We start from the raw sequence: 12109 nt of genomic DNA, 5'->3' as shown, positions 1-12109 counted from the left end.
TGAACAACGGCAGATGAAAGAGAACAAGGGAGCATACATTTTTCTGCTCCCTGCTTGGGAAGATTTACTGCAGTCCTAATGTCAAGTCAACCCATCAGCAACACAACCTCTGACCAATGGGAGGCAAGCTGGAGATGAAGAATTTCCTAGTTAACTGCCATTTTGACAGTGTGCAATGCTAGAAAGGCAGACTTTTGACACCACAAATATTGTTTTCGCCATTTCTGATTTACTGTACCGAGCTTTCACCATTGGCAAATTTCATGCAGAGTAGATTGTTTAGAGGAATTTGTAATGCCAATATTTTTGCCATTTAGCAGACGCTCTTATCCAGAGTGACTTACAGGAGCAATTAGGGTTAAGTGCATTACTCAAGGGCACATCAACAGATTTTTCATCTAGTTGGCTCAGGGATTCAAACCAGCGACCTTTCGGTTACTGGCCCAACACTCTTGACCACTAGGCTACCTGCTGCATGTGTGTTTCATTATTGATTTACAGTAAGTATCAAATGAAAAGTGATACGAAATGTATTTCTTCTCTTGCATTGAGAGAAATTACAACTCCATAAACAGTATATACATAAATAAAATAAAACTGCTATTTTCATTACTTACTTTGCAGCAAACATTTAGAATGTAATTCATCTTGTGTTATCAAACACTTAGTACATGTAGAGATATTCCTTAACTGCCCTCTCATTCATACTGCAATGTACTTGTTCATCCCAAGAGTAGTGTTGAGACTATAGGGTAGATAAAGAGTAGTGATGAGACTGCAGTGTAGATAAAGAGTAGTGTTGAGACGGCAGTGTAGATAAAGAGTAGTGTTGAGACTATAGGATAGATAAAGAGTAGTGTTGAGACTATAGGATAGATAAAGAGTAGTGTTGAGACTGCAGTGTAGATAAAGACTTGTGTTGAGACGGCAGAGTAGATAAAGAGTAGTGTTGAGACTATAGGATAGATAAAGAGTAGTGTTGAGACTATAGGGTAGATAAAGAGTAGTGTTGAGACTATAGTGTAGATAAAGTGTAGTGTTGAGACTATAGATAAAGAGTAGTGTTGAGACTATAGATAAAGAGTAGTGTTGAGACTATAGTGTAGATAAAAAGTAGTGTTGAGACTATAGGGTAGTTAAAGAGTCGTTTTGAGACTATAGGGTAGTTAATAAAGAGTAGTTTTGAGATTATAGGGTAGTTAAAGAGTCGTTTTGAGACTGTAGTGTAGATAAAGAGTAGTGTTGAGACTATAGGGTAGATAAAGAGTAGTGATGAGACTGCAGTGTAGATAAAGAGTAGTGTTGAGACGGCAGTGTAGATAAAGAGTAGTGTTGAGACTATAGGAAAGATAAAGAGTAGTGTTGAGACTATAGGATAGATAAAGAGTAGTGTTGAGACTATAGGGTAGATAAAGAGTAGTGTTGAGACTATAGGGTAGATAAAGTGTAGTGTTGAGACTGCAGTGTAGATAAAGAGTTGTGTTGAGATGGCAGTGTAGATAAAGAGTAGTGTTGAGACTGCAGTGTAGATAAAGAGTAGTGTTGAGACTATAGGGTATATAAAGAGTAGTGTTGAGACTGCAGTGTAGATAAAGAGTAGTGTTGAGACGGCAGTGTAGATAAAGAGTAGTGTTCAGACTGCAGTGTAGATAAAGAGTAGTGTTCAGACTATAGGGTAGATAAAGAGTTGTGTTGAGACGGCAGTGTAGATAAAGAGTAGTGTTGAGACTGCAGTGTAGACAAAGAGTAGTGTTGAGACGGCAGTGTAGATAAAGAGTAGTGTTGAGATGGCAGTGTAGATGAAGAGTAGTGTTGAGACTGCAGTGTAGATAAAGAGTAGCGTTGAGACTGCAGTGTAGATAAAGAGTAGTGTTGAGACTGCAGTGTAGATAAAGAGTAGTGTTGAGACTATAGGGTAGATAAAGAGTAGTGTTGAGACTGCAGTGTAGATAAAGAGTAGTGTTGAGACTGTAGATAAGGAGTAGTGTTTTGATACTGTAGTGTAGATAAAGAGTAGTGTTGAGACTATAGGGTAGATAAAGAGTAGTGTTGAGACTATAGGGTAGATAAAGTGTAGTGTTGAGACTGCAGGGTAGATAAAGAGTTGTGTTGAGACTGCAGTGTAGATAAAGAGTAGTGTTGAGACTGCAGTGTAGATAAAGAGTAGTGTTGAGACTATAGGGTAGATAAAGAGTAGTGTTGAGACTGCAGTGTAGATAAACAGTAGTGTTGAGACGGCAGTGTAGATAAAGAGTAGTGTTGAGACTGCAGTGTAGATAAAGAGTAGTGTTCAGACTATAGGGTAGATGAAGAGTAGTGTTGAGACTGCAGTGTAGATAAAGAGTAGTGTTGAGACGGCAGTGTAGATAAAGAGTAGTGTTGAGACTGCAGTGTAGACAAAGAGTAGTGTTGAGACGGCAGTGTAGATAAAGAGTAGTGTTGAGATGGCAGTGTAGATAAAGAGTAGTGTTGAGACTGCAGTGTAGATAAAGACTTGTGTTGAGACGGCAGTGTAGATAAAGAGTAGTGTTGAGACTGTAGGATAGATAAAGAGTAGTGTTGAGACTATAGGGTAGATAAAGAGTAGTGTTGAGACTATAGTGTAGATAAAGAGTAGTGTTGAGACTATAGGGAAGATAAAGTGTAGTGTTGAGACTGCAGTGTAGATAAAGAGTTGTGTTGAGATGGCAGTGTAGATAAAGAGTATTGTTCAGACTGCAGTGTAGATAAAGAGTAGTGTTCAGACTATAGGATAGATAAGGACTTGTGTTGAGACGGCAGTGTAGATAAAGAGTAGTGTTGAGATGGCAGTGTAGATAAAGAGTAGTGTTGAGACTGCAGTGTAGATAAAGAGTTGTGTTGAGATGGCAGTGTAGATAAAGAGTAGTGTTGAGACTGCAGTGTAGATAAAGAGTAGTGTTGAGACTATAGGGTAGATAAAGAGTAGTGTTGAGACTGCAGTGTAGATAAAGAGTAGTGTTGAGACGGCAGTGTAGATAAAGAGTAGTGTTCAGACTGCAGTGTAGATAAAGAGTAGTGTTCAGACTATAGGGTAGATAAAGAGTTGTGTTGAGACGGCAGTGTAGATAAAGAGTAGTGTTGAGACTGCAGTGTAGATAAAGAGTAGTGTTCAGACTATAGGGTAGATAAAGAGTAGTGTTGAGACTGCAGCGTAGATAAAGAGTAGTGTTGAGACGGCAGTGTAGATAAAGAGTAGTGTTGAGACTGTAGATAAGGAGTAGTGTTTTGATACTATAGTGTAGATAAAGAGTAGTGTTGAGACTATAGGGTAGATAAAGAGTAGTGTTGAGACTATAGGGTAGATAAAGTGTAGTGTTGAGACTGCAGGGTAGATAAAGAGTTGTGTTGAGACTGCAGTGTAGATAAAGAGTAGAGTTGAGACTGCAGTGTAGATAAAGAGTAGTGTTGAGACTATAGGGTAGATAAAGAGTAGTGTTGAGACTATAGGGTAGATGAAGAGTAGTGTTGAGACTGCAGTGTAGATAAAGAGTAATGTTGAGACGGCAGTGTAGATAAAGTGTAGTGTTGAGACTGCAGTGTAGACAAAGAGTACTGTTGAGACGGCAGTGTAGATAAAGAGTAGTGTTGAGATGGCAGTGTAGATAAAGAGTTGTGTTGAGACTGCAGTGTAGATAAAGAGTAGCGTTGAGACTGCAGTGTAGATAAAGAGTAGTGTTGAGACTATAGGGTAGATAAAGAGGAGTGTTGAGACTGCAGTGTAGATAAAGAGTAGTGTTGAGACTGTAGATAAGGAGTAGTGTTTTGATACTGTAGTTTAGATAAAGAGTAGTGTTGAGACTATAGGGTAGATAAAGTGTAGTGTTGAGACTATAGGGTAGATAAAGAGTATTGTTGAGACTATAGAGTAGATAAAGAGTAGTGTTGAGACTGCAGTGTAGATAAAGAGTTGTGTTGAGACGGCAGTGTAGATAAAGTGTAGGGTTGAGACTATAGGATAGATAAAGAGTAGTGTTGAGACTATAGGGTAGATAAAGATTAGTGTTGAGACTATAGGGTAGATAAAGAGTAGTGTTGAGACTATAGTGTAGATAAAGAGTAGTGTTGAGTCTGCAGTGTAGATAAAGAGTAGTGTTGAGACTGCAGTGTAGATAAAGAGTAGTGTTGAGACGGCAGTGTAGATAAAGAGTAGTGTTGAGACTGCAGTGTAGATAAAGAGTAGTGTTGAGATTGCAGTGTAGATAAAGAGTAGTGTTGAGACGACAGTGTAGATAAAGAGTAGTGTTGAGACTGCAGTGTAGATAAAGAGTAGTGTTGAGACTATAGGGTAGATAAAGAGTAGTGTTGAGACTGCAGTGTAGATAAAGAGTAGTGTTGAGACTGTAGATAAAGAGTAGTGTTGAGACTGTAGATAAGGAGTAGTGTTGAGACTGTAGTGTAGATAAAGAGTAGAGTTGAGACTATAGGGTAGATAAAGAGTAGTGTTGATACAGCAGTGTCTATAAAGAGTAGTGTTGAGACGGCAGTGTAGATAAAGAGTAGTGTTGAGACTGCAGTGTATATAAAGAGTAGTGTTGAGACAGCAGTGTAGATAAAGAGTAGTGTTGAGACTGTAGATAAAGAGTAGTGTTGAGACTGTAGTGTAGATAAAGCAGCAGACAAAGCTAACTGCTATCACTTGTATTTGCCATTTTCTTTAGTATTTTATATATCACATCAACCATGTCATTGAACACCTAGTGATAGCAATACATCTGATGTCCCATGCAGTCCCACAGTAAAGGGTAAAAACAAGCCTCCTTTGGATAACTGGTTAAATTTTACATTTCAGAATCTGAATTGTGCAAGATGAAACAGGTATTGTAGCGCTTTCAAGGCTGTCTACATACCAGGGTGACCGCAGAGCAGTCTAATACTCTCGTTATTCCCCCCCCCCCCCCCCCCCCCCCGGCTTTCTCTCTGATAAAACCTTGTACTCCTTCCAAAAAAACAACATTTCTTCGGGATGTGTACATTTGTTTGTGTTTACGCCTAAAGCAACGTCTTTTTATGACACTTGACAAAGTATTCCATTTAGAAAGGGTTCAGGGAGAGTGAAAATTTAGTTCTGAAAAGGAGCCTCTTTTACATAGAGCTGTGTTTTAAAATGGCCGACGTACAGCTGTCATACATTACAGGACCCGAGCAGCCATAGAGTCAGTTTCATTAGCAGGCATTACAAACAAACGTAAACATTCCCACTTGCCATTGTTCTTGTCTCTGTCATACAAAAGTTTACTGCTCTGTTAGGGAGATTGATGCCTGTGTGTTTACCTATCCACTCTCTGAGTGACTGGTTATTATCGAGGCGTATTCATAAATACAAACAGCAATCAGCATAAATCTTGTCACTACCACCGTTTAATACAATATGTTGAAAAAATATGATTCTAAAGATGGGCCTGATTCCTTGTTATTTCTATCTAATTATATAACTTGTCACTGATGCATGCTCTTAAGACTCATACCCAACACGCCCAGATAATGGTCTTGTTCGAGGGGGGAAGTTCCCACTCTTCACGTTATCTTATCTCCCCAATAGCCCGAGGAGCTGAATGGGCACCTGTCTACAGCCTAGGGGATCCAAAACCTCTGTTTGGAAAACAAGAAATACTGTATGACATTTAACAATGTTTCCACCTGAGAGACAGACTGACACTCCAAGCCTGTGGAAAGCCTCTTCAGACTGATACAGTGTCACTTTGTAGGCATGATGATCTGTTCTGAGGCCTTTCCTACCTCAGCAGTCTGGCATGGGTCAGGAATGTCACGTGGACATCTCGAGACAGCTTGTGGATTGTGTCAAGTTTGGGTTTATTGTAAAATATTGTCTTTATGCCATAATGCCAACATTACAGGTAATCTGATTTAAGGAAGTAGGCAGCACTCATTCACAGTAATGTAAATGTAGTGTAACCTGCATGTCCTTTGTGTTTCCTTTGTTACATTTCAACTTGTTGTTGCCTGATATTGAGCCATATAAAACATATGTCAATCAGGGAACGTGGCTTGGGAACAGAGAGTGTGTGACATCAGTTACCTGGCTACACGCCAAACAACAGATAAACACACTGTACTCTCTCTCTCTACCTCCCCGCATTTCTGCCTTAAAATACCTGTACAGGTGCACATCTCACAACGTCGGCATAAAACCCAGTCTAAAACTGACCAATCATCAGTTTTCTCATACAAAACCTGAGTGTGGATCTGTACTTATAGGTCTACGGAGCTCCTGATAGCAGAGTTGGAGCTGATGGTTAAAAGATGATGACTATTACAGTTTTGCTGGTGTTGCTGCTCTGCTCTCTGTCTGGGGGCACATAGCCATGATGACAGAGTGAAAGACATCACTACCCAGGTTCCCTATGTAGACAGACAGAGTAGCGTGGATGAAGATCAGATTGACAGGCTGGATGAAGCTGAAGGTGACCCTGGTTCTGAGCTGACGGGACCGCAATCTGGACTGAGCTGAGGGCTCTGAGAGACATGGTGGTGGAGCAGAGAGTTGAGCTGAGGTTCATGGAGGCCAGAGTAACACCTGCTGAGTGCCATGTGGACCAACAGCAGACAGAGAATGAAGGTGAGCGAGCTGAGAGACATGTTTATGTATATGTATATGTTTTTGTCAAAGGAGGCTGGTGGGAGAAGCTATAGGAGGACAAGCTCATTGTAATGGCTGGAATGGAATAAATGGAACGATATCAAACAAATCAAACATACCGAAACCACATGTATGACTCTGTTCCATTTATTAAACTAAACTAGCCCTCTAGCCCGAGGGTAGAACTTCTGAAAACGGGCTAGTAGAAAACGTTCCATACTAGCCCGGCTGGCCAGTGCCCAAAATGCTTAAGTTCCAGCCCTGAGTGCTACAGTATCATACATTTTTGTATGGATGAATTTAAATTAATTGAGATATTTCCATAGATTAACAAAAGCTCTGACGAAGGCCGTGAGACCGATACGTAAAGCTTATTAAAGATCAGTGATACTATGAAGAGCAGTGTGCGGTTTCCTTTTTCATTCATCTTGTTCAACTGTTACCATGCACCTGCAAAAAAGATTTCTCAGATGTGCGAGTGCCTTTTGAACATAGAATAACAGTAACAACAATATATTGTTCTTGTTATTTCAACTCAAGCACACAAGCTGATGGACATGGAGGCCAAGATGGCAGATGCTGAGACCCACGTGGAGGAACTGCAGACAGAGAATGATGGTAATTCATGATTAATTAGATAATGAGGAAACATTTATCACTAATGTTATGGTAACAAGGAATTAATACATTTGTCATTTTAGCACAAGCGGGTTTGCTGACAGGCAGGGGAGCCAGGATGACAGCTGCTGAAAGTCATATGGAGGAACTGCAGACAGAGAATGAAGGTGAACAATGACAATTAAATACACAACAGATACAACGGATCACAAGCAACATGAACATTTCTAATGAGATTTTCTGCAAAGCACAAGTGATACATTAAGAGGACCACAATGAAAATAAGCCTTCGGGCTTTACTGTGTTTTATACTCAATAATTGTTTATGTATGTAATGTTGTCTCTGGCTGGAGCAGCACTACCACTTTTAAATGTAAAACATGTCAATTAATCCACCAATCAAATAATCTTGGCTGTTGACAACAAATGAATTCCTGTTATCTTTAGTCCAAGCAGCAGAGTTGAGTGCAATGAGAGAAAATTGGAATACCACATTACATACCCTACATTACTCATCTCATATGTATATAATGTACTCTATACCATCTAGTGCATCTTGTCTATGCCGTTCGGCCATCGCTCATCCATATATTTACATGTACATATTCTTATTCATTCCTTTACACTTGTGTGTATAAGGTAGTTGTTGTGAAATTGTTAGATTACTTGTTAGATATTACTGCACGGTCGGAACTAGAAGCACAAGCATTTCCCTACACTCGCATTAACATCTGCTAAACATGTGTATGTGACCAATAAAATGTGATTTGATTTGAGTCAACCAGTGTGTGCCCAGTGGGTAGATTTCATGGGAGTTGTGGGCTGAAATAGTATATACAGTATTTATTGGTTTCAGCACAAACAATGGAGCTGACAGATCTGTCTGTCAGGTCAAACATCACTGAGAATCAGGTGCTGAACGGGAGACGATGGTGGTGATGCTGGAATCATCAGTGGACACCTTCCAAAGCCTTAATGATAGTAAATTAATATTGCACTGGAAAGTGTGTGAATGGTGAGTGTGAAAAGTCTGAGAGTGATAAAGGGCCCGTGTTTTGCGTGTGTGTGTACATGTGTGGATTTTAATTTGTCTGTAAATCAATGTGTGTTGCAGAGAGGAAGGTGGTGTTCTCTGCTTCACTTTTGGCGTCTGCTGAAGGAAACACAAGACCAAATGACTATGAAACCAAACTGATCTTCACAAACGTCTCAACAAACATTGGTAATCATTACAACTCAGCCACGGGTACAGTATTTATTTTATTTTGGGAGGAGGGAAGGGTTTTTCTGATACAGATGACTCACCAGTGAGAGGTGTTTACTGCTTCAGATTTACCGGCCAGTTTGTGACCGGGAAAAATGTGAGAGTAAGGTTGTTCAAGAATGAGCAACCAACCCATTGTGATCATAGGGGATCGTACCTCTCCTGAAGACGGTGAGGATGGTGCGTCCAATGGAGTAGTTCTGCATTTAGGAATGGGAGGTAGAGTATCAATGAGGCTTATGGACAATGCCCATATATGGGATGACCAATATCATAGAACTACCTTCAGTGGCTTCCTGCTCTTTCCAATGTGAGAAGATAATAGAACAGAGCAGAAAAAGTCTCCCTCTGTCCCGGTTTGACTGAGAATGAGGTCAAGTCTCAAACACTGCCTTTTAAAAAAGGGCCACTTTGGTTGAGGTGGACATTACGTTATGAAAACCATCAACAAATTCCTCAGATAAAAGAGGAAAATGACATTGCATGAATGTGATCATTGTTTCCTTCCCTTTGGTGTTTCACATCATAAACCTCTGGGAATGCAGCTGCATCACTGTTTGAGCTTTGACTCAGATCCATTCAGACGCTTTGTTGTGCAGTCAGTCAGATCATACATATTGACACACACACACACACACACACACACACACTGACGGTACACACCCTTCTTTATCAGTCATCTACTACAGCCCTGATAACCATTATGAACACCACTCTGTGGCTGAAAAGAGACATGCAAGTACTCCAGTTCCCTCTATTCACTGCCAGTGGCCGTGGTTACAACAGGTTATGTTGAGAAGTAGCGTTTGGTCTCCCCCCTCTCCCTTAGCAAAGACTGCTGTGCATGTCTGTATCCCAGTGACGATGAATGATGTGAGCTAAGATCTCCACAGAGATTCCAACATGGTGTCAAAGCATGCCCTCTCTGTATCTGTGTCACATGACAAGTTGTCATACTATCCTTGGGTAAGGACACAGTAACATATCTACTTCCTCAAAGTATGATAGCCACTTTTCTAAGAAGGTGAAAAAGGGTGTTATCTAGAACCTAAAATGGTTCTTCAGCTGTCCCCATAGGAGAACCCTTTGAATAACCCTTGTTGGTTCCAAGTAGAACCCTTTTGGTTCCAAGTAGAACTGTTTTGGGTTCCATGTAGAACTCTTTCCACAGAGGGTTCTACATGGAACCCAAAATAGTTCTACCTGGAACCAAAAAGAGTTTCACCTAGAACCAAAGAAGGGTTCTCCTATGGGGACAGCCAAAAAAACCTTTTGGAACCTTTTTTTCTAAGAGTATATGCAATTAACAATAAATACAGTCAGTAGGCCTACACCAATTCCTTCTCGTGCAGTACGTAAAAGTCAAAAAGGCAGGCCCATGTCAGGTGAGAGTTGCTCGTCCCAGTCGGCAGGATTAATTCACCTGAGTTTATGGAAAGCGCCTGCAGTGCCTTGGAGAAGCGGTGGCTCCTTTGAATGTTAAGATCCTACCCCCAGCTACAGCCACAGTACCAAGAGCTCTGCTCTGCTGCACCAAGGCTGGCTGATCAAACAGCTGCCAATATGAAGAGGACTGCCATATCCTCTCTGAAATGAATACACCTTTCTTGCGTCCCACATTTTTTCTCTCTCACCCTCACTCATCAGGTGGATTTTTTTTCTCTCCCAATTGCATTTAATTCGACGTTGCATGTCCCCACTATAGGCAGTTTGTATAGGGAGTTTCAAGACACTTTGCAAACAGAAAGAGCTGTTCAGAGAACCTCACTTCTACAGAGGTCATGACTCACATTGTGGTGCATTATCATCAGAGGGGAAGGGGGAAACCTAGTCAGTTGTACAACTGAATGCATTCAATCGAAATGTGTCTTCCACATTTAACCCAACCCCTCTGAATCAGAGAGGTGCGGGAGGCTGCCTTAACCGACATCATCGGCATGCGGGTAGCAGTTGTTGTGGTGGTTAACTGCCTTGCTCAAAAACAGGACGAAAGAATCTTCCACCTTGCCGGTTTGGGGATTCAAACAGGCAACCTTTCGGTTACTGTCCCAATGCTCTAATCGCTAGGCTCAGGCTAACTCATCACAGCATTATCATCAGGGACATGAGGCCAACTTATTACAGTATTATCATCAGGGCCATCAGGCCAGCTTATTACAGTATTATCATCAGGGACATCAGGCTAGCTCATCAGCTAAGCATGCCTCTCCTTAATGTCAATATGCCTTGTCCATTGCTGTTCTGGTTAGTGTTTATTGGCTTATTTCACTGTAGAGCCTCTAGCCCTGCTCATTATACCTTATCCAACCTCTCAGTTCCTCCACCCACACATGCTATGACATCTTCTGGTTTCAATGATGTTTCTAGAGACAATATCTCTCTCATCATCACTAAATGCCTAGGTTTACCTCCTCTGTATTCATATCCTACCATACCTTTGTCTGTACATTATACCTTGAAGCTATTTTATCGCCCCCAGAAACCTGCTCCTTTTTCTCTCTATTCTGGACGTCACAGACGACCAATTCTTATAGCTTTTAGCCGTACCCTCATACTCATTCTTCTCTGCTCCTCTGGGGATGTAGAGGTGAATCCAGGCCCTGCAGAGCCTTGGTTTCATGCATGTTAACATTAGAAGCCTCCTCCCTAAATTTGCTTTATTCACTGCTTTAGCACACTCTGCCAACCCGGATGTCCTAGCTGTGTCTGAATCTTGGCTTAGGAAGTCCACCAAAAACTCTGAAATCTTCATCCCTAACTACAACGTTTTCAGACAAGATAGAACGACCAAAGGGGGCGGTGTTGCAATCTACTGCAGAGATAGCCTGCAGAGATATGTCCTGCTATCCAGGTCTGTACCCAAACAATTTGAACTTCTACTTTTAAAAATCCACCTCTCTAAAAACAAGTCTCTCACCGTTGCCGCCTGCTATAGACCCCCCTCGGCCCCTAGCTGTGCTCTGGACACCATATGTGAACTGATTGCCCCCCATCTATCTTCAGAGCTCGTGCTACTAGGTGACCTAAACTGGCACATGCTTAACACACCAGCCATCCTACAATCCAAGCTTGATGCCCTCAATCTCACAGAAATTATTAATGAACCCACCAGGTACAACCCCAAAGCCGCAAACACTGGCAGCCTCATAGATATCATCCTAACAAACGTGCCCTCTAAATACACCTCTGCTGTTTTCAACCAAGATCTCAGCGATCACTGCCTCATTGCCTGCACCCGTAATGGGTCAGCGGTCAAACGACCTCCACTCATCACTGTCAAACACTCCCTGAAACATTTCAACGAGCAAGCCTTTCTATTCGACCTGGCCCTGGTATCCTGGAAGGATATTGACCTCATCCCGTCAGTAGAGGATGCCTGGTTATTTTTCAAAAATGCCTTCCTCACCATCTTAAATAAGCATGCCCCTTTCAAGAAATTTAGAACCAGGAACAGCCCTTGGTTCTCCCCAGACCTGACTGCCCTTAACCAACACAACAATATCCTGTGGCGTTCTGCATTAGCATCGAACTGCCCCCGCGATATGCAACTTTTCAGGGAAGTTAGAAACCAATACACACAGGCAGTTAGAAACGCCAAGGCTAGCTTT

Source organism: Salmo salar, chromosome 13 (assembly GCF_965601325.2).
Source record: "Salmo salar chromosome 13, fSalSal1, whole genome shotgun sequence".
NCBI classification, from domain to species: Eukaryota; Metazoa; Chordata; class Actinopteri; order Salmoniformes; family Salmonidae; genus Salmo; species Salmo salar.
The sequence above is the reverse complement of the archived record's forward strand: the minus strand, read 5'-3'. Positions refer to the sequence as shown.